We start from the raw sequence: 20,241 nt of genomic DNA on the forward strand, positions 1-20,241 counted from the left end.
GGACCTTTATATGCTTTCTTTTAGGATTAGCAAGTGAAAAGTGAAAGTGTTAGTCACTCAATTGTCTCCAGCTCTTTGCAATCCTGTGGATTGTAGCCTCCCAGGCTCCTCTGTCCATGGAGTCCTCCAGGCAAGGGAATGGGTTACCATTTCCTTCTCCAGGGGATATTCCCCACCCAGGAATCAAACCCAGGTCTCCTGCATTACAGATGGACTCTTTACCGTCTGAGCCACCAAGGAAGGTATTAGTAAAAATAAATGAGATTTCTTCCTTCTTCTATGCTGCCAATTTGAATAGCATCAGAATCCAGAGTAGTGCTTTCTGAAAAGATAGTTCAGTTCATTTGCTCAGTCATGTCCGACTCTTTGTGACCCCATGAATTGCAGCACATCTGGCCTCCCTGTCCATCACCAACTGCAGGAGTTCACTCAAACTCACGTCCATCGAGTCAGTGATGCCATCCAGCCATCTCATTCTCTGTCATCCCCTTCTCCTCCTGCCCTCAGTCCTTCCCAGCATGAGTCTTTTCCAATGAGTCACCTCTTCATATGAGGTGGCCAAAGTACTGGAGCTTCAGCTTTAGCATCATTCCTTCCAAAGAAATCCCAGGGTTGATCTCCTTCAGAATGGACTGGTTGGATCTCCTTGCAGTCCAAGGGACTCTCAAGAGTCTTCTCCAACACCACAGTTCAAAAGCATCAATTCTTTGGTGCTCAGCTTTCTTCACAGTCCAACTCTCACATCCATACATGACCACTGGAAAAACCATAGCCTTGACTAGACGGACCTTGGTTGACATAGTAATGTCTCTGCTTTTCAATATGCTATCTACGTTGGTCATAACTTTCCTTCCAAGGAGTAACCATCTTTTAATTTCAAGGCTGCAATCACCATCTGCAGTGATTTTGGAGCCCAAAAAAATAAAGTCTGACACTGTTTCCACTGTTTCCCCATCTATTTCCCATGAAGTGATGGGACCAGATGCCATGATCTTCGTTTTCTGAATGTTGAGCTTTAAGCCAACTTTTTCACTCTCCTCTTTCACTTTCATCAAGAGGCTTTTTAGTTCCTCTTCACTTTCTGCCATAAGGGTGGTGTCATCTGCATATCTGAGGTTATTGATATTTCTCCCAGCAATCTTGATTCCAGCTTGTGCTTCTTCCAGCCCAGCGTTTCTCATGATGTACTCTGCATAGAAGTTAAATAAGCAGGGTGACAATATACAGCCTTGACGTACTCCTTTTCCTATTTGGAACCAGTCTGTTGTTCCATGTCCAGTTCTAACTGTTGCTTCCTGACCTGCATATAGGTTTCTCAAGAGGCCAGTCAGGTGGTCTGGTATGCTCATCTCTTTCAGAATTTTCCAGTTTATTGTGATCCACACAAAGACTTTGGCATAGTCAATAAAGCAAAAGTACCAAATAATATTCTCAAATTTTCCCATGGTTATTTGGTCTTTTAGGTTTTTTCCCTCTTTTTGACTCAGTTTTGGTTATTTGTATTTTATAGAAATTTATTTCTGTTTTCTAACTTGTCAGCATAGAATGCTAGAAAAATACCCTTTATAATTTTTAATTCCTTTGATATTTATGATTATTTTTTATTCCTAATTTTTACTTTCTTTTTCCTTTTATTCAACTAGTTTTATTTTATTGTGTTCCCCACCCCCATAGGACCATAAGCTGAAATTTAAACGATAATTAAGAGTTTACAGGCAAAGAAAGAAAGGAAAGTATCTCTGGAGATGTAAACCTCATGGACAGAAATATGCAGCTGTAAAATAGCTTTGGGGTATTGAAGGGGATGACAGAAATGAGACGGTTGGATGGATGGCATCACCGACTCAATGGACATGAGTTTGGGTCAACTCCGGGAGTTGGTGATGGACAGGGAGGCCTGGCATGCTGCAGTCCATGGGGTTGCCAAGAGTTGGACATGACTGAGTGACTGAACTGAACTGAACTTGGCTACAACATCATGATAAGGGTAGGACAGTGAGTAGGTACTAGACTTTGAAGAAATCTCACCAGTGAGTATTACCCCACTGTCACCTCATTTTTACTGCATATCCTCAAGAGCCAAAGGCCTGATGGCAACATCCCATTAGTTCAATTCCATCTTTCAGAGGGTGGGAAAAAGGTGTATCTGGTCTTTTGGGCTCCTGGAAGGAAATTGGGGCTCTGCCTTCTACCAACACTCTCACAGGGAGATAATGAGGGGAGAAGGGAGGATGCAGCTGGTTCCATCAAAAGATACTACTGAGTAGCCAGAAGCATGACAAACATCCACTACATGGAATCACTGAAATCTTTCAACTGGGGAGAAAGCCAGGTTCAAATCTGTGTGTTTGTTTTTTCCATATTTAGAAGTAGGCAGCCCCCTCACTTACAAATGAGGAAATAAAGTTCAGGGGAGGACCTGAGACAAGCCAAGGAAACAGCCATCAAGAGTTGAAATCAGGAAACCATAAACAAAATGAAAAGACAATGTATAGAATGAAAGAAAATATTTGTAAATGATGTGGCTGACAAGGGATTCATCTCCAAAATATACAACTCACATAGCTCAATATAAAAAACAAACAAAACACCGAATCAAAAAATGGATGGAAAATCTAAATAGACATTTCTCCAAGGAAGACATACAGATGGCCAAGACGCACATGAAAAGATGTTCAACGTTACTAACTAGTAGAGAAATGCAAATCAAAACCACAATGAGGTATCACCCACACCAGTCAGAATGGCCATCATGAAAAAAATCTACAAAAATAAGCGCTGGGGAGGGTGTGGAGTAAAGGGAACCCTCCTACACTGTTGGTGGGAATATAAATTGGTACAACTGTTATGGACAACAGTATGAAAAGTCCTTAAAACATTAAATACTGAACTACCATATGATCCAGTAATCCCACTCCCAGACATATATCTGGAGAAAAACATACTTCAAAAAGCCACATGTAACTCAATGTTCATGGCAGCTATTTGCAAAAGCCAAGACGTGGAAGCAATTTAAATGCCCACTGACAGAGGAGTGGATAGAAGATGTGGTACATATTTACAATGAAATATTACAGTAACTTAAAAAAAACCACAGTGCCATTTGCAGCAGTGCTGATTAATCTGGAGATTGTCATACTGAATGAAGTAAGTCAGACAGATGTCAAACACAAACTGGCACTTGCCATCTACCTCTACAAGGATTAAATCATCTGCTGCTGCAGCTGCTGATCTTCAACACCCCCTGAAAGGGGTTCATGGAGGAGAGCAGAAATGAGACACTGTAGGCTCAAGGAAAAACTGGTCTTCCTAACTATTTAACAGATAGAAGAAAGTAGGGAAAACCACTAGACCATTCAGGTATGACCTAAATCAAATCCCTTATGATTATACAGTGGAAGTGAGAAATAGATATAAGGGATTAGATCTGATAGATAGAATGCCTGATGAACTACGGACTGAGGTTCATGACATTGTACAGGAGACAGGGATCAAGACCATCCCCATGGAAAAGAAATGCAAAAAAGCAAAATGGCTGTCTGGGGAGGCCTTACAAATAGCTGTGAAAAGAAGCGAAGCGAAAAGCAAAGGAGAAAAGGAAAGATATAAGCATCTGAATGCGGAGTTCCAAGACTAGCAAGAAGAGATAAGAAAGCCTTCCTCAGCAATCAATGCAAAGAAATAGAGGAAAACAACAGAATGGGGAAGACTAGGGATCTCTTCAAGAAAATTAGAGATACCAAGGGACGATTTCATGCAAAGATGGGCTCGATAAAGGACAGAAATGGTATGGACCTAACAGAAGCAGAAGATATTAAGAAGAGGTGGCAAGAAAACACAGAAGAACTGTACAAAAAAGATCTTCATGACCAAAATAATCACGATGGTGTGATTATCTAGAGCCAGACTCACCTAGAGCCAGACATCCAGGAATGTGAATAAGTGGGCCTTAGAAAGCATCACTACGAACAAAGCTAGTGGAGGTGATGGAATTCCAGTTGAGCTATTTCAAATCCTGGAAGATGATGCTGTGAAAGTGCTGCACTCAATGTGTAAGCAAATTTGGAAAACTCAGCAGTGGCCACAGGACTGGAAAAGGTCAGTTTTCATTCCAATCCCAAAGAAAGGCAATGCCAAAGAATGCTCAAACTACCGCACAATTGCACTCATCTCACACACTAGTAAAGTAATGCTCAAAATTCTCCAAGCCAGGCTTCAGCAATATGTGAACCGTGAACTTCCAGACGTTCAAGCCGGTTTTAGAAAAGGCAGAGGAACCAGAGATCAAATTGCCAACATCTGCTGGATCATGGAAAAGCAAGAGAGTTCCAGAAAAACATCTATTTCTGCTTTATTGACTATGCCAAAGCCTTTGACTGGGTGGATCACAATCAACTGTGGAAAATTCTGAAAGAGATGGGAATACCAGACTACCTGACCTGCCTCTTGAGAAACCTGTATACAGGTTAGGAAGCAACAGTTAGAACTGGACATGGAACAACAGACTGGTTCCAAATAGCAAAAGGAGTACGTCAAGGCTGTATATTGTCACCCTGCTTATTTAACTTCTATGCAGAGTACATCATGAGAAACGCTGGGCTGGAAGAAGCACAGGCTGGAATCAAGATTGCTGGGAGAAATATCAATAACCTCAGATATGCAGATGACACCACCCTTATGGCAGAAAGTGAAGAGGAACTAAAAAGCCTCTTGATGAAAGTGAAAGAGGAGAGTGAAAAAGTTGGCTTAAAGCTCAACATTCAGAAAATGAAGATCATGGCATCTGGTCCCATCACTTCATGGGAAATAGATGGGGAAACACTGGAAACAGTGTCAGACTTTATTTTTTTGGGCTCCAAAATCATTGCAGATGGTGATTGCAGCCATGAAATTAAAAGATGCTTACTCCTTGGAAGGAAAGTTATGACCAATGTAGATAGCATATTAAAAAGCAGAGACATTACTTTGCCAACCAAGGTCCGTCTAGTCAAGGCTACGGTTTTTCCAGTGGTCATGTATGGATGTGAGAGTTGGACTGTGAAGAAAGCTGAGTGCTGAAGAATTGATGCTTTTGAACTGTGGTGTTGGAGAAGACTCCTGAGAGTCCCTTGGACTACAAGGAAATCCAACCAGTCCATCCTAAAGATCAGTCCTGGGTGTTCTTTGGAAGGAATGATGCTAAAGCTGAAACTCCAGTACTTTGGCCATCTCACGCGAAGAGTTGACTCATTGGAAAAGACTCTGATGCTGGGAGGGATTGGGGGCAGGAGAAGAAGGGGATAACAGAGGATGAGATGGCTGGGTGGCATCACTGACTCGATGGACATGAGTCTGAGTGAACTCCAGGAGTTGGTGATGGACAGAGAGGCCTGGTGTGCTGCGATTCATAGGGTCGCAAAGAGTCAGACACGACTGAGCGACTGAACTGAACTGATAGCTGAAACTCCAGTACTTTGGCCACCTCGCGCAAAGAGTTGACTCATTGGAAAAGACTCTGATGCTGGGAGGGATTCGGAGCAGGAGGAGAAGGGGACGACAGAGGATGAGATGGCTGGGTGGCATCACCGACTCAATGGACGTGACTCTGAGTGAAATCCGGGTGTTGGTGATGGACAGGGAGGCCTGGCATACTGTGATTCATGGGTCGCAAAGAGCCCGACATGAGTGAGAGACTGAACTGAACTGAACTGAAGATATTTTCAGGAGTCGATTTTGTGAGTCCAATTCTTGTATCTCCTCAGATCTAGGAAAGCACTAAAATCCTTCATGGTGACAGCTTTTCTTCATGACTAGCAGAAAGCTTCATGAGACAAGCAGAAATCTTCCAGAAAAACGTGCTTGATTGCATGTATTCTCTTCACCAAAATAACTTATTTTCCCTGCCTCTTCCCCCTTGCCTCTTTGGAGTAGTTCTCAGCGCTATCTGAGGTGCAGTTTCCTGGGTTCCAGTCCTCATTTTGCCCCAAATAAAATAAACTCACAACTCTCACAATTGTGCATTTTTTAAAGTCAACACAGAGAAAGACAAATACCATATGATATCACTTGTATGTGGAATCTAAAAATAAAAATGGTAAAAATGAATTTTTTTTGATGGTTAAAGGCAATTAATAAAGCATTCAATATTTATTCTTGATATATTAAAAATTCAATAAAATAAAAATAAACATATATTCCTTAACATAATAAAATACTTAGCACAATACTTAATAAGGAAACAATTGAAGAATCCCCCATTAAACTAAGGAAAAAGACAGGACTCATTATCACCACCATTTAATATTTTCTGAAGACATTAGCCAACACAATTAGATAGGAAAAAGAAATCAGAAATATAAAAATAGAAAATGAAGTCATTATCACTGTTTAAAAATAAGATGATTATACAACTAGAAAATCCAAAAGAATCAACTGAAAAATGATTTAAAACAATTACAGAATTGAGTAAGAGACAGTAACTAGGTATGAAATTAATATATAATCATCAATAGTCTTTCAGGTGTGAAAAACACTGAAAAGATAAAAGATATAATGAATGATAACAAAATTAAAATGACAAACATAAAGGATACAATGGGGAAAAGACAATATTTTCAATAGTGACATAAAATATAAAATACTAAGAAATAAACTTAAAAAATGGACAACTTTAATTTTAAAAACTTCTAAAAATGCCTGAGACACACATATCAAAACACAAGACTTTTTAAAATGGTAAGTAATATCATGCTCTTGGATGAAATAAAATCAATGTCACTGGAAGCAACCTAGATGTCCATCGACAGAGGAATGGATAAAGATGTCGTGTGTATACACAATGGGATATTATTCAGGCATTAACAAGGATGAAATAATGCCATTTACAGCAACATGGATGGACCAAGGACATCAACCCTATAGGAGATGAGCAATTTCAGAGAAAGGGATAAACAAATGTCTCTTGAATATATAAAATGTGCTTAACCTAGGTCATGATAAGATAACTGTAAATTAAAACTGTATGAAGACCATTTTTCACTTCTCAAATTATCACTATGTTGTTGGCATGGGTATGAGGAAGCATTTCATATGTTGTTGGTGGAAAGGTATGCTGGTGCAACCTCTGTGGAGGACAAAATGGCAACTGTCTCAAAATTGCAAATGCATATACTCTTTGACCAGCAATGCCATTTCTAGAGATTCATCATTAACAAAATAATGCATGTACAAGGTAGGGTTTAGGAAACCTCCATCAGACTAACCAAGCGAGGTTGCTGCCAGAAACAGGGAGATGGTCTTGGATCTCTGTCAGACCTTGTGTAGGAGATCCCCTTGTGCTTTCAGGAAGTGAGGCCAAGGACACCAGCAGAGCCAACATCTGCTATTCTTGGGGCTACTGACAACATGCAAGATGCGGATGGAGAGGCTGCTGTACCCTACCCATTCTTCTGGCAATTGTGGACATCTAGCTTTGTGGTGAGCACAGCCCATCCAAAGATCCCCAGAGCAGAGACAGTCATCAGGAGAATCCTGGGTTCATGAGGGATGGAACCCATGGTTTTTTTTTTTTTCCTGGTGGGGAAGAAAAGGACCCATTTTTCCTGACACTAATGAAAGGGTGAAAAATATAGTTTATTTTTCTTTTTAAGAACTAATACTACTGCCCTTCCCATCAGATATCTGCCTCTACTATATGTTGCAAAAAAGCCTGGTAATCTGGCCTTTAGGCTCTTATATACTATAAATTCCCTGGTGGCTCAGACGGTAAAGCGTCTGTCTACAATGCGGGAGACCTGGGTTTGATCCCTGGGTCGGGAAGATCCACTGGAGAAGGAAATGGCAATCCACTCCAGTGCTATTGCCTGGAAAATCCCATGGACAGAGGAGCCTGATAGGTTACAGTCCATGGGGTCACAAAGTCGGACACGACTGAGCGACTTCACTTATACTATAAATTTATAAAATCCAGGTTTGATATCCAGATACTCCAGTATCTGTCAACTTTAGCAACCACTTAATCACTCTGTGCCTCACTTTATCTGTAAAATGGGAAAAATAATACCTGTCTCTAGGACTACACCATAAATGTATACAAAAGAACTTTTTAATAGTTAAAGGGCCTATAGAAGTTCCAGTTGAAGAATAAAATATAAACCACTTCAGAATTAATGAAGAACTGGGACTGCAGACCACCCTCAGATACAGGTATAGTCTGTAGGTTACTCTTCTAACAAGGTGGTATTCAGTGCCTATGGAGCAGCCCCATCTCTGCCTCAACATTTTTATGTGAGTGGATTTAGTTAACCATGTATATACCTGTCTTCCATGGCTAACACTTTCCTTCCTATTTCAGAATGAACGCACACCCTCAGCTCAACTTCCCAGGAGGGAAAGCAACTGTATGGCTTAAGAAAGAAGAGACTGAGGCAGGAATCGTGTTTTTCGTGCAAGGACAAGTTTTGAGATTGTTCCCCTGAGACAAGCTTGAAGCAACTGAGACTTAAATAGGATCCTGGGAGAGATGGTATCAATGAAATATCATCTCAGTTGGTGCTCACCGTAAACCAAGCCATTCCATTGGAGAGGGAGACCTACCAATGTTGTGCCAGAAGCCGGAAGCTGGATATCCACCTTCAGGGCCATTTTTATCTGAGTCATAGCTGAGCTTCTGATATCATCCCAATGCTACCAGGTGGGATAGTAAGCACAGTCACAGCTAGAGCCAGAAGTAGTTATTTCAGATCCTGGATAGGCAGTAACCTTGGAAAAAGAGTCCTTCCCATTACTTAGATCCTTTGCCATCACTCCCATTGGCAAATGCTGCCTTTCCTCAAAGCATGGATACAAAGGTATCTCATTTTGTCTTTAATTTATAAATGGATAGGTGTCTTGAAGAGCATTTAGTCATAAGTAATAGAAACCTGGGCTTGCCTCGCGCAGAGTGGCTAGGAATCCACCTGCCAATGCAGGGGACGTGGGTTTGATCCTTGGTCCAGGCAGATCCTACATGCTGCAGAGCAACTACGTCCATGTGCATCAACTACTGAGCCCACAATCTCGAGCCTGCAAGCTGCAACTACTGAGCCCACGTGCTGCAGCTACTGAAGCTGGTGTGCCTAGAGCCTGTGCTTTGCAACGAGAAGCCACAATGAGAAGCCTGTGCACCACAATCAAGAGTAGCCCTGCTCACCACAGCTAGCGACAGCCTAGCAGCAACGAAGACCCAGTACAACAAAAAATCTTTTGTTTTTTTTTTTTTAAGAGTAAATCTTAGGAACTTTCATCAGAAGAAAAAAATCTATTAAGAAACAGAAACCCACTCAAATTGTCATAGATTTGGGGGGTGGGGAATAATAATAAGTACAGCAAGCCCTCATGAGTTCTGGAATCAGAAACCAGAAAGCCAACAGAACCCCAGTTACTGTCTCAGCCTCTCTGGGGTAGGAAGCCCGCTCATCGCTGCACGTCTCCTTCGTGTATGTTCCCCTGCTTTGTCACTACTTTGTGTGCACGTGCTCAGTTGTTTCAGTCGTGTCCTACTCTTTGCGACCCTGCAGATCATAGCCAGCCAAGCTCCTCTGTTCATAGATTTTTCCCAGCAAGAATACTGGAGTGGGTTGCCAGGCCCTCCTCCAGGGGATCTTCCCAACCCAGGGATGGAACTCCCGTCTTTTGCACTACGGGCAGATTCTTTACCACTGAGTCAACAGGCTTTAGCACAGCCTAAATATGGTCACTCCAACTTCAACTTTATATATGACTTCCTCCTATTCCCAGACAAGGGAGCAAGTCTTCAAAACTAAACTATGTTCTAGCTAGAATTCTATACCCAACCAAACTACCAGTTAAACAAGAGGAAAGAATGAAGACAGTTTGACACACAATGACTCCAAAAAAAAAAAAGTGCTTCAGTAAACCAAGAAAGTGAATCAGTACAGTGGATGAAATGAGATCCAGGAAATGAGAAAACTAATAGGGGGAAGGGGAAAAAGAAATTCTAGAATGAAAAAGGGCCCCAAAGGGTAATTAGTTGTAAAGAAAGCAAATCATAAGAGGGCTCGGAAAAATCTCTAGAGGGTGAAATGGAATTGACAGATTATCTTTCTGAAGGTCTATGACAGATCTGATAAAGGATTAAAGATATGGATATGGAAAACTCTGCCTATTTAAGATGACCATCATCTCCAGGGAAAACACTAAATTTCACAAAGGGAAGCACAATGGTAGCTCATAATTTGGCTCTGTAATAAGTAGCATTTACAGAATCCAAATTATGTAAAAATAAACTAAAATTTGTGATATAATGATTTTTGAAAGATGCAGAGATGAGTAGAGGTTTAAGAGAACTACACCCTCATTTTCTATAACACAAAGTCAGTAGACAATGTCTAAACTTTATCATCAAGAAGTGGCAGTCTCAGGGCTTTGTGTAGGAATACGGTAAAACACCTCAAAGAGTTGATAATGGATAAAAGGACACTATTATTTTTTATGAACTTTCACATACTATCTTTTTGACTTTAAGAAAAATAGATCTAAAGTACATCTGCTGCTGCTGCTGCTAAGTCACTTCAGTCGTGTCCGACTCTGTGCGACCCCATAGACAGCAGCCCACCAGGCTCCCCCGTCCCTGGGATTCTCCAGGCAAGAACACTGGAGTGGGTTGCCATTACCTTCTCCAATGCATGAAAGTGAAAACTGAAAGTGAAGTCGCTCAGTCGTGTCCGACTCTTAGCAACCCCATGGACTGCAGCCTACCAGGCCCCTCCATCCATGTGATTTTCCAGGCAAGCGTACTGGAGTGGGGTGCCACTGCCTTCTCCTACCCAGCCCCAGATAGAATCTACTTACGATGCAGGAGACCTGGGTTTGATCCCTGAGTCGGAAAGATCCCGTGGAGAAGGGAATGGCAACCCACTTCAGTATTCTTGCCTGGAGAATTCCATGGACAGAGGAGCCTGGTGGGCTACAGTCCATGGGGTCACAAAGAGTCAGACACGACTGGCTGATTAACCCTTCACCCCCAAATAAAAACCTATCCCAGAGCCTTTTAACAAATATTTTCATCACCTACAGTTACTAGTTAATCCAAATTTTCTACTTCAGCCTAAGGGAATTTGTTTTCCTCCTAGCTTCCTGGTGTCTTCCCATCTGACCTAACTAGCTTAACATTCAGCACTTCCATTCTCTCCCTTATCAAACTTTCATCTCACTGGCTTCTCTGACTCTTTTCTGGTTTTTCTACCTTTCTGGCTGTTCTTTTCTTTCCTCTGCCTGTTTCCTCCTCCTGCCTCTCAAACATGAAAATTCATTCAAGGCTCACTCCCCACTCCTTCAATCTTTTCTCTCTCCCAATTTCTCATCCACCCTCATGATTTAAACCTGCGACTCCTTGCAACTGACCCACAAATCAACTCTAACCTCTTTCCCAAGTTTCAATTAAAAAATCTACCCTGACAACTGACTCCTTGTTCTTGAATGCCCTACCATTTCCCCCCTCAAAATCAAATCTGAGACCACATTTTTGTCCATGATTCAGTCATAACCTTAGTTCCTCCTTTTTCCTCTTCCCCTATCTGGTCAGTAAGTACCACTAGTTCTTTCCCATATTCATTCCTTTCTTTCCAAAGGTGTTTTCCAGGTCTTCAACATCTCACAGTATAGTCTCCTAAGTGGTAAACCCCAGATCTCAAATCTGCCTATGTCTTTTTCAATATATAACGTCCCACACCTACCTCAGGGCCTGGCACCGAGCTACTGCCTAATAAATGGTCCATCATCCCAAAATATGATCTCTACCTCTAATCCATACTGCCACCAGACATCTAAAATGCAAATTTGTACAAACCACACACCATTCAGAGTTTTGATGGCTTTTCACTGTCATGCGGCAGTGAATTAGTTTAGCCTGGCCCTGAAGGTGCTCTATGAAATTTCATTCTACTACTTATGTGAATACTGTTCTGGTTAATCTCCCTAATGGAAACTCCTCTTTTATTCATCTGAACAGACTGATTACATATCCCAGGCACCGTGCTAAGCCTTGGAGAATAGAAGGGGAGTATAAGGAAGCCACTGTTCTTATAATCCAGTATTTGTGTTCTCCTGAAAGTGAAAGTGAAGGCACTCAGTCGTGTCCGACTCTTTGCGACCCCATGGACTGTAGCCTACCAGGCTTCTCAGCCCATGGGATTTTCCAGGCAATAGTAATGGAGTGGATTGCCATTTCCTTCTCCAAGGGATCTTCCCGACCCAGGGATCAAACCTGGGTCTCCCACATTGTAGACAGATGCTTATACCCCTTAAATATTTCTATTAGTACTTGTGATGGTTCTCCTTAAGACAGAAAGCCTTTCTCATCCTCTCAACATACTTAAGTACTACAGTCAGTAAATATGGATGCTTACCAAATGTGGAAGGTGAAATAAGGCCAAAGAGGTTAACAGATAATACCAATAAACAATGTCTACCATTTACTGAGTGTTTACTGTGTGCCAGGCATTGTGCTAAGTGATATTATTTCGGAGAGGGCGATGGCACCCCACTCCAGTACTCTTGCCTGGAAAATCCCATGGACAGAGGAGCCTGGTAGGCTGCAGTCCGTGGGGTCACGAAGAGTTGGACACAACTGAGCGACTTCACTTCCACTTTTCATTTTCATGCATTGGAGAAGGAAATGGCAACCCACTCCAGTGTTCTTGCCTGGAGAATCCCAGGGACGGGGGAGCCTGATGGGCTGCCCTCTATGGGGTCGCAGTCAGACACGACTGAAGCGTCTTAGCAGCAGCAGCAAACTGCTTGATTCACTCCAGAAGATGGTTTTGAAGTGAGATTTGAGGACACTCAAATCTAAGGTAACTAAGCTATTTTAGCTGTCTCTCTGGCCTTTAGAGTTCCTTCAAGGTAGGCCGATTTGCATCCCCACTGTGACACACATAGATTCTATATTTATGTACTGCTGCTTAAGTACGTCATCATCACCACCCACAAACGTTAAAAAACACTTATGTGGGCAACTAATTATACTGAGAGGTATCCTTGGAGATCATGAAAAAGATGTCCTGACATTATGCAAAAGGAGGTATTAATTTGCAATGATTTACCATTTCATGTCTGCACAACTGGTAACTGATACAGGTTTTTGCCTCTCCTTGACATCCTTAATTTCAAGCCTATTGAGGCCTTCCTCAACAGTAAGTAATATTTTCCAAGTGACACCAGAATGCAAGCTCTATAAATATGGTAAGGACTTTGTCTTTTTTACCCCATCAAAAAAACAATATCACACACATAGCAGGCTCTTAATAAATTTGTTTAAAGAATTTGTACGATGGGCTAGGCTTTACAAGGTGCTTCTAACCTCACAACCCTTCCAGGTAAATATTCCCTGATTACTCACCAGCAAATAGGTATAAAGAGGTTAAAGGTTGCCCCAGTGCACAGGAATTAATACAGGACCGTCTCACTCTAAAATCTGTGCTCTCAGTGATCACCTACTACATGCTAAGCAACTTCTCTCTCAACTCCATCACCACTCTCCCCATTCTGAGACTGCCTCCTCCCATTTCCAGAAACAGGATCACCTAACACTCATACTTCAGCCCTTAACCTAAACTATCAAAAGAAAACAAAGACCTAATCTCCGCTCCTTGGCAAGCATCTGCCAAATGTAAGCCAATGCCAGCTTTCAGGAGGAAACTGGTGAATATCAAGCAGTCTGACCCTTCAGACATAATTCTTTATTGAACCCAAATCCTCTCAGATGGCTATTTCATTGACAAAGTTAATTTTAATTATTCATACAGATTAAAAACTTTAAAGAGGAAATTTGTTTTAGCCATACAACCTATTACCATTTATTACTACCTCTGACTCCCAAGTTATGCTAGAGGAAAAAAAATTTCTAAGCTCTTTTCCTTTTTCTACTCAGGTGAAGAGAATGAACTTTGATGGTTCATTCCTTTCATCCCTCTCTCCCAACTCAAGACTCAGCAGAATTATCGATGTGGTACTGTTCAGTAAAACAAAAACACACATTTTCTCAGACCCAAAGAAATGACATAGGTCAAGTTACCATGCATACATGTGACAAAAATGAGGGGACTTTCCTGGATCTCTATGCCTCCCTCAGTTCATGAAGCTAATTTCAGTAAGTGTCTCTGTCCTTTCACTGTGCCAGGCATTCATTGCTATACATGGAAAACCTACCTTGAAATTGAATGGTGTCTTATTTCTTCTTTGATTGTCCTACCTTCTAGCAAGGAGAGGTAGGCTTCTTCCCCACTTCCATCAGGATCATGCGGATTTCATAAGATCACAATTGCAACTTTAAGCAGTAAGACACAACACATGTAAGACTTTCTTCCCTCCTTTCCTTGTCCATTCCCTCCAGTCATAAGGGTCTATCAAACACATATCCCAGGATGAAATACATCAGGTATTTTGTAGCTATTCTTAAGTTTGTAGCATAATACAAATCTTCCTTTTTCTTTCTACAGCTTTGTAAGCCTTGTGCCAGAAGAAATTTTAAAAAAAAAGCTACAGCAAGAGAAAACAGACTTTCTTTAGCTTGATATCTTTCACATCACAGTATGCAGAGAAGGAAATATCAGGGAACAGGTGACGAGAGGCTAAATATGCCAAAAATATGGGAAATATAAGATGGGCAAGTAAATGTATTCCTTCACTTCCCCTCCTCACTGCCAGAACAAACCTAACTTTTTTCCTATCTCAGTCACCAGTAAACAGTGCAGTTCTCACAAAACAGTTGGTATACAGTTCTCACTCAAATACTGGCTAAGTATTTTGTGTTTTTGTACCCTGGAAGAACTTTTCCTCTATGCCCTCCGAACAAAGTCAAATAAACAAGCAAGTCAAACAAAATGAGAACATCAATGTTTTTGGAAGAAATTTTATTTGACACTGTTAAGGGAAGATAGATGAGACAAGCAAACACAGTTAGGACAGGAGAAGAACGCCAGACCCAGTAACTGACTTGGCAGAAAATGAGGAAACAAAGAGACCTTGGTGTTGACCAGCATCCACTAGTGGTGCTGGAGGAAGAGGAAGATTTATTTGTGTAGGTCAGGTGCACCACAGATCCTAATTGTCCAGCTTCAATGAAGTACTTGTCAACCTCTCTAATCATTTCTCTCTTTTTAAATAAACATCAAAGCAGTATTTGCAGCCTTTTCTTTTCTCCCTAAGTTTACAGATCCTCTTGTCTCTCTTTGGACAGATAACCTCTTATCATAGTCAAGCAGAGAGGTGGGGGCAGGATATTCCTCATAGGAGGAACTATATGAATAAAGAGGTGGGAACACAATTCAACCAGGGCTAAATGGCAAACCATCAAAGGGCAACAGACACCTTACCTGTGATCCTTGGCCAGGACCTGCAAAATGTGGGAGCTGAAGTTTTTAGGAATAGAGGGAGAAAGGCTGAAAACAGATGGGTTAAGACCTTTATTAGTGATAGCATTCAACCTCAAACTAAGGATTTTGGATTTTGTTGTCTTATGGAGGTAAAAAGACTAGGCATGAAGTCAAAAAGCCTGAATTCAAATTCTGACTCTGCAACATACAAGCTACGTGTCTACGTGTCCTTGGGCAAATGAAGTTTTGAGATACTATTTCTATCTACTTATTTGTAAAATGGCATATTTCCTACTTTATCTTCTGTTTCCATAGGATTCCTCTGAGAATCAAATGATATTCTCAATTTTAAACCCAGAACCACTGGAATTCTGACTTTGAAGTCTCCAAAGCTTTCTCCACTATAGTACACTCACTTTAATCTTTATCGACCTATTTTATGTACGAGTGCTATTCTTTTAACTAAATTTTAAGCTTACATGAGTGGAGATGTCTTTTACTTTTTTACTATTCAAAGACTCTTCTGAAACTACTCCATATTATACAATCACTGGAAGTCTCACAAAGAAGCCATATCCAACTATAGAAAAAGTTTTTATCCATTGTGCTGTGCTAATTATAGCCTACATTAAAAAAAAAGTCTGCAGAAAGGACACATGATTACTGGCCAAGTTTATCGAGACATTCAAGAGCATTAGACTACTAACTCTGACTTGAACTAAGCAGAATAAACAAAGCCAACAGTAAGTCAGGGGTCCCACTTCTAAAGAATTTATTTATTCTGCTTATTTCAAGACAGTTAAACAGAAATTTGAAACACATCTTGACTTTCAAATGTATGAGTAAGTACTCTTCTGGAAACACATCTAAACTTCAATCTATATGAGTGATTCTTAACCCAAGGAATTTGAACCTCTGTAAGGCCACGCAGTTACATAAGAAATCTGTTTAAGTATTATCTCTAATATATCTTACAAATAAGTAATACTTCTTCAACTGGATGTAGATTCTTGTGTGACTAATAAAGACAACTTGATTTAAAAGCATTACTGAAAGCATAGCAGCTTTTTGCTGTGTGTTTGTTCCAGCAAAAGATACTAAAACTACAATTATAATCTTGTTGGGAGGGAATCTAATAATTTTTGTACCTCAAAAGTAATACATCTTATTAGAAAAAGAATCATAAGCTCACCTTCCATGATTTATAATATTAAGTATTTCAGGTGAAAGAGGAAAGGTAACATATAGACTTCACTTCTGGGGACACCTTAAGTGTAATTCGGCAAAACACAAAGTTTATACGTAAAAAATTTGAAACTTGAGTGCCTATAATTCCACTTATCTGGCAGGTATATAAGAAATCAAAACCTCAATAATGTCCACTGGATAAGACATTTTGATCCTCTCTTGATCCTGGAAAAGATCTCTGGTTGTATACTTTGTATTCTACACATTCTATTTTAAAACCCATGGCACAGCCTGCTGGGATGCTGACATTGCTGCAACCTACAATTCCCCGCCCCCAGTAGGATGGACACCTGTGACATGTTTACCTCAGTATTCCCCAACCTTTTTGGCACAAGGGACTAGTTTTATGGAAGATAATTTTTCTACAGATAAGGGTGGGGAGATGGTTTCAAGATGATTCAAGAGCGGTACAATTTATTATGCCTCCACTGATCTGACAGGAGGCGGAGCTCAGATGGTTATGTGAGGGGGACTGGTTGTAAATACAGACAAAGCTTCACTTGTTCGCCTGACACTCAGCTCCTGCTGTGTGGCACAGTTCCTAATAGGCCACGGACCAGTACTGGTCCATGGCCCAGGGGTTGAGAACCCCTGGTTTACCCCACCAAATCTTTCCCCCAACTCCCTACATCAGAAATTATGCTAGATTAATTTTGGAAACTTTCAGTAAGAGTACTCTCTCCTGCTAGTACCCTCAAACTCCCAAATCTCCACTGGTAAATTCTTGCAAACAGCACCTTTATTTTCCTACTTCTTACTACAGAGACCAGTGGGATTTCCCCTAACAATCAAATATCTACTCATCAGCCCCGCTCCTTCTCCTAAATCTGTCTTCCTTCACAGATGTCAGTGGCCTTCCTAGATCAGCTCTAAAAATCAACTCTGAGGTGGTGTTTCTCACTTCTCCAAACCCCAGAGGCTGTTTTGTTGTTGTTTAAAACAGACAAACTACAATCCCCTCCTGATTAGTTTTTGTTAAGTTCTGATAAACTTGTATTCCTTGAGAAATAGTACTTGGACACCAAGAAGAATGAAACTGAAGCACATAGAAGGTCATGTGGGAAGTCAATTTGTCACCAATAATTTATCAAGAAAGAAATTTTAAAAACAATAAGACAACTGTGTTACAGTTCACCTAATTATAATACAGGAAAAACATAATGAACACCCTTTCCTCAAAGTCATTTATTCTCAACCTTCAAAAATGATAAGCAGACTTTTAGCTCCAGTGAAACCCTTTGCCACACACCACATAACAGGATGCCTGCCCAAGCCAACATTGCCCCATAATAGAGAAGTATAGAGACACATGGGCCTAAGGCAGGTACAATGAGGGAATCAGACTGTGAGGCTCCAGCTCTCTGCTGTAACCCTGCTCACTTTATCTATTTCAATTCAGTTCAGTTCAGTCGCTCAGTCGTGTCCGACTCTTTGTGACCCCATGAATCACAGCACGCCAGGCTTCCCGTCTGCCCACCAAATCCCTTCTTCCTCCAGAGTGAAATGTGCATATATGCATGCACCTATGGAGACACACACACACACACACACACAGAAATGTTCAGTATAAAGACATAAACAAGGAATTTTTCTAATAATTATTTAATCCAAGTGAGACTTGTTGGGGGGGAAACAAATTCTCACCAAATCTTCCTTCTAACTTGAGAAGTAACTATTGGACCAGACAGAGTACTGCTTAAGGAAAACATTAACAAGTATTTGCTCATTTGTTATGTAGCAAATGTTCACAACTAAGGAAGCTATTTGGACTCTCCAGGTTTCCCAACTCTTCAGAGAACTGGCAATAAGAGGAATTTTTGAGGGAAAATTAATTGTTAATACTGGGATTATTCCTTCTCTCTGTTGAAGATAAATGTTCATCACTTTGCCCTGCCCATCCAACTGCCCAGTTCTAATTCATCTGGAAACTAGCCAAGAAGCAATAATCACTCGGAGGCCAGCCTGGAGCTGACCTACATAACCTCTCAACTTTCAAGTCTACCAATCCCTAGGAAGTCTCTCCTAATTATGTGCTAACAAAGTTTTACTTCCTCTTATTTCAAATTATAATGAAAAAAGATTAAGAAAAAAAACGACATTTATGAATGAGAAAACAATCTGCTTATCTCTGCACGGAACTCAAAGGGTAGGCCATTTAGCACAAATGTAAAGGCCTCAAGTCTAATGCCTAAGATTTGAAATTGCAACTTTCTTCTATTCGCTTTGATAATGAGGGAAAGCTGAATCATCTCTCCTAGTAAGGCTGACTCCTAGTAAGACTCCAATTTCCTGAGTCTGTAAACTTTCAGGCTGTAAAGGAATGAACACCTGAAATATCTGGGTTATGGAGACTTCTGCTTTGGGCACTGTATCAAACTGTGTTTGGATCCATAATCATGTGGCCCAATTCTTTATAATAAATCTCTATACACATGTACACACACAACCTTATGGTTCAGCTTCTCTGGAGAACCCTAAAACACTCCTTACCTAAATTAACCTGGAAGTCTGAGACATTTCCTATTCTTTGAAGAAACACTACAGATTCATTAAGTAGGAGGGGTCTTGGAAACAGCAAAAAGATTTATCTTCTTTATCTAAAAGAATTTTTTAAAAAGTGAAGGAAATTTCTGATAAGTTACATTGATGCTATTCTTATATTGAAAAGTTAAATCCCTATCCAGCACTTTGTTTGCATACCTTTGTAAAGCCACTCAAGAGTCTTTCTGGTTGTCTAGTTTAGATTACTTCAGTCGCTCAGTCATGTCTGACTTTTTGCGACCCCATGCACTGCAGCACGCCAGGCTCCCCTGTCCATTACCAACTCCTGGAGCTTGCCCAAACTCATGTCCATCGAGTCGGTGATGCCATCCAACCATCTCATCCTCTGTTGTCCCCTTCTCCTCCTGCCTTCAGTTTTTCCCAGCATCAGGTCTTCTCCAATGAGTCACTTCTTTGCATCAGATGGCCAAAGTATTGGAGCTTCAGCTTCAGCATCAGCCCTTCCAATGAACATTCAGGACTGATTTCCTTGAGGACTGACTGGTTGGATCTCCTTGCAGACCAAGGGACTCTCAAGAGTCTTCTCCAGCACCACAGTTCAAAACCATCAATTATTTGGCACTCAGCTTTCTTTGTAGTCCAACTCTCACATCCATACATGACTACTGGAGAAACCATAGCCTTGACTAGACAGACCTTTGTTGGCAAAGTAATGTCTCTGCTTTTTAATATGCTATCTACGTTGGTCATAGCTTTTCTTCCAAGGAGCAAGCAACTTTTAATTTCATGGCTGCAGTCACCATCTGCAGGGATTTTGGAGCCTAAGAAAATAAAGTCTCTCACTGTTTCCATTGTTTCCCGATCTATTTGCCATGAAGTGATGGGATCGGATGTCATGATCTTAAGTTTTCTGAATGTTGAGTTTTAAGCCACCTTTTTCACTCTCCTCTTTCACTTTCATCAAAAGGCTCTTTAGTTCTTCTTCATTTTCTGCCATAAGGGTGGTGTCATGTGCGTATCTGAGGCTATAGATATTTCTCCCAGCAATCTTGATTCCAGCTTGTGCTTCATCCAGCCCAGCGTTTCTCATGATGTACTCTGCCTATAAGTTAAATAAGCAGGGTGACAATATACAGCC

Source organism: Capra hircus, chromosome 3 (genome assembly GCF_001704415.2).
Source record: "Capra hircus breed San Clemente chromosome 3, ASM170441v1, whole genome shotgun sequence".
NCBI lineage: Eukaryota > Metazoa > Chordata > Mammalia > Artiodactyla > Bovidae > Capra > Capra hircus.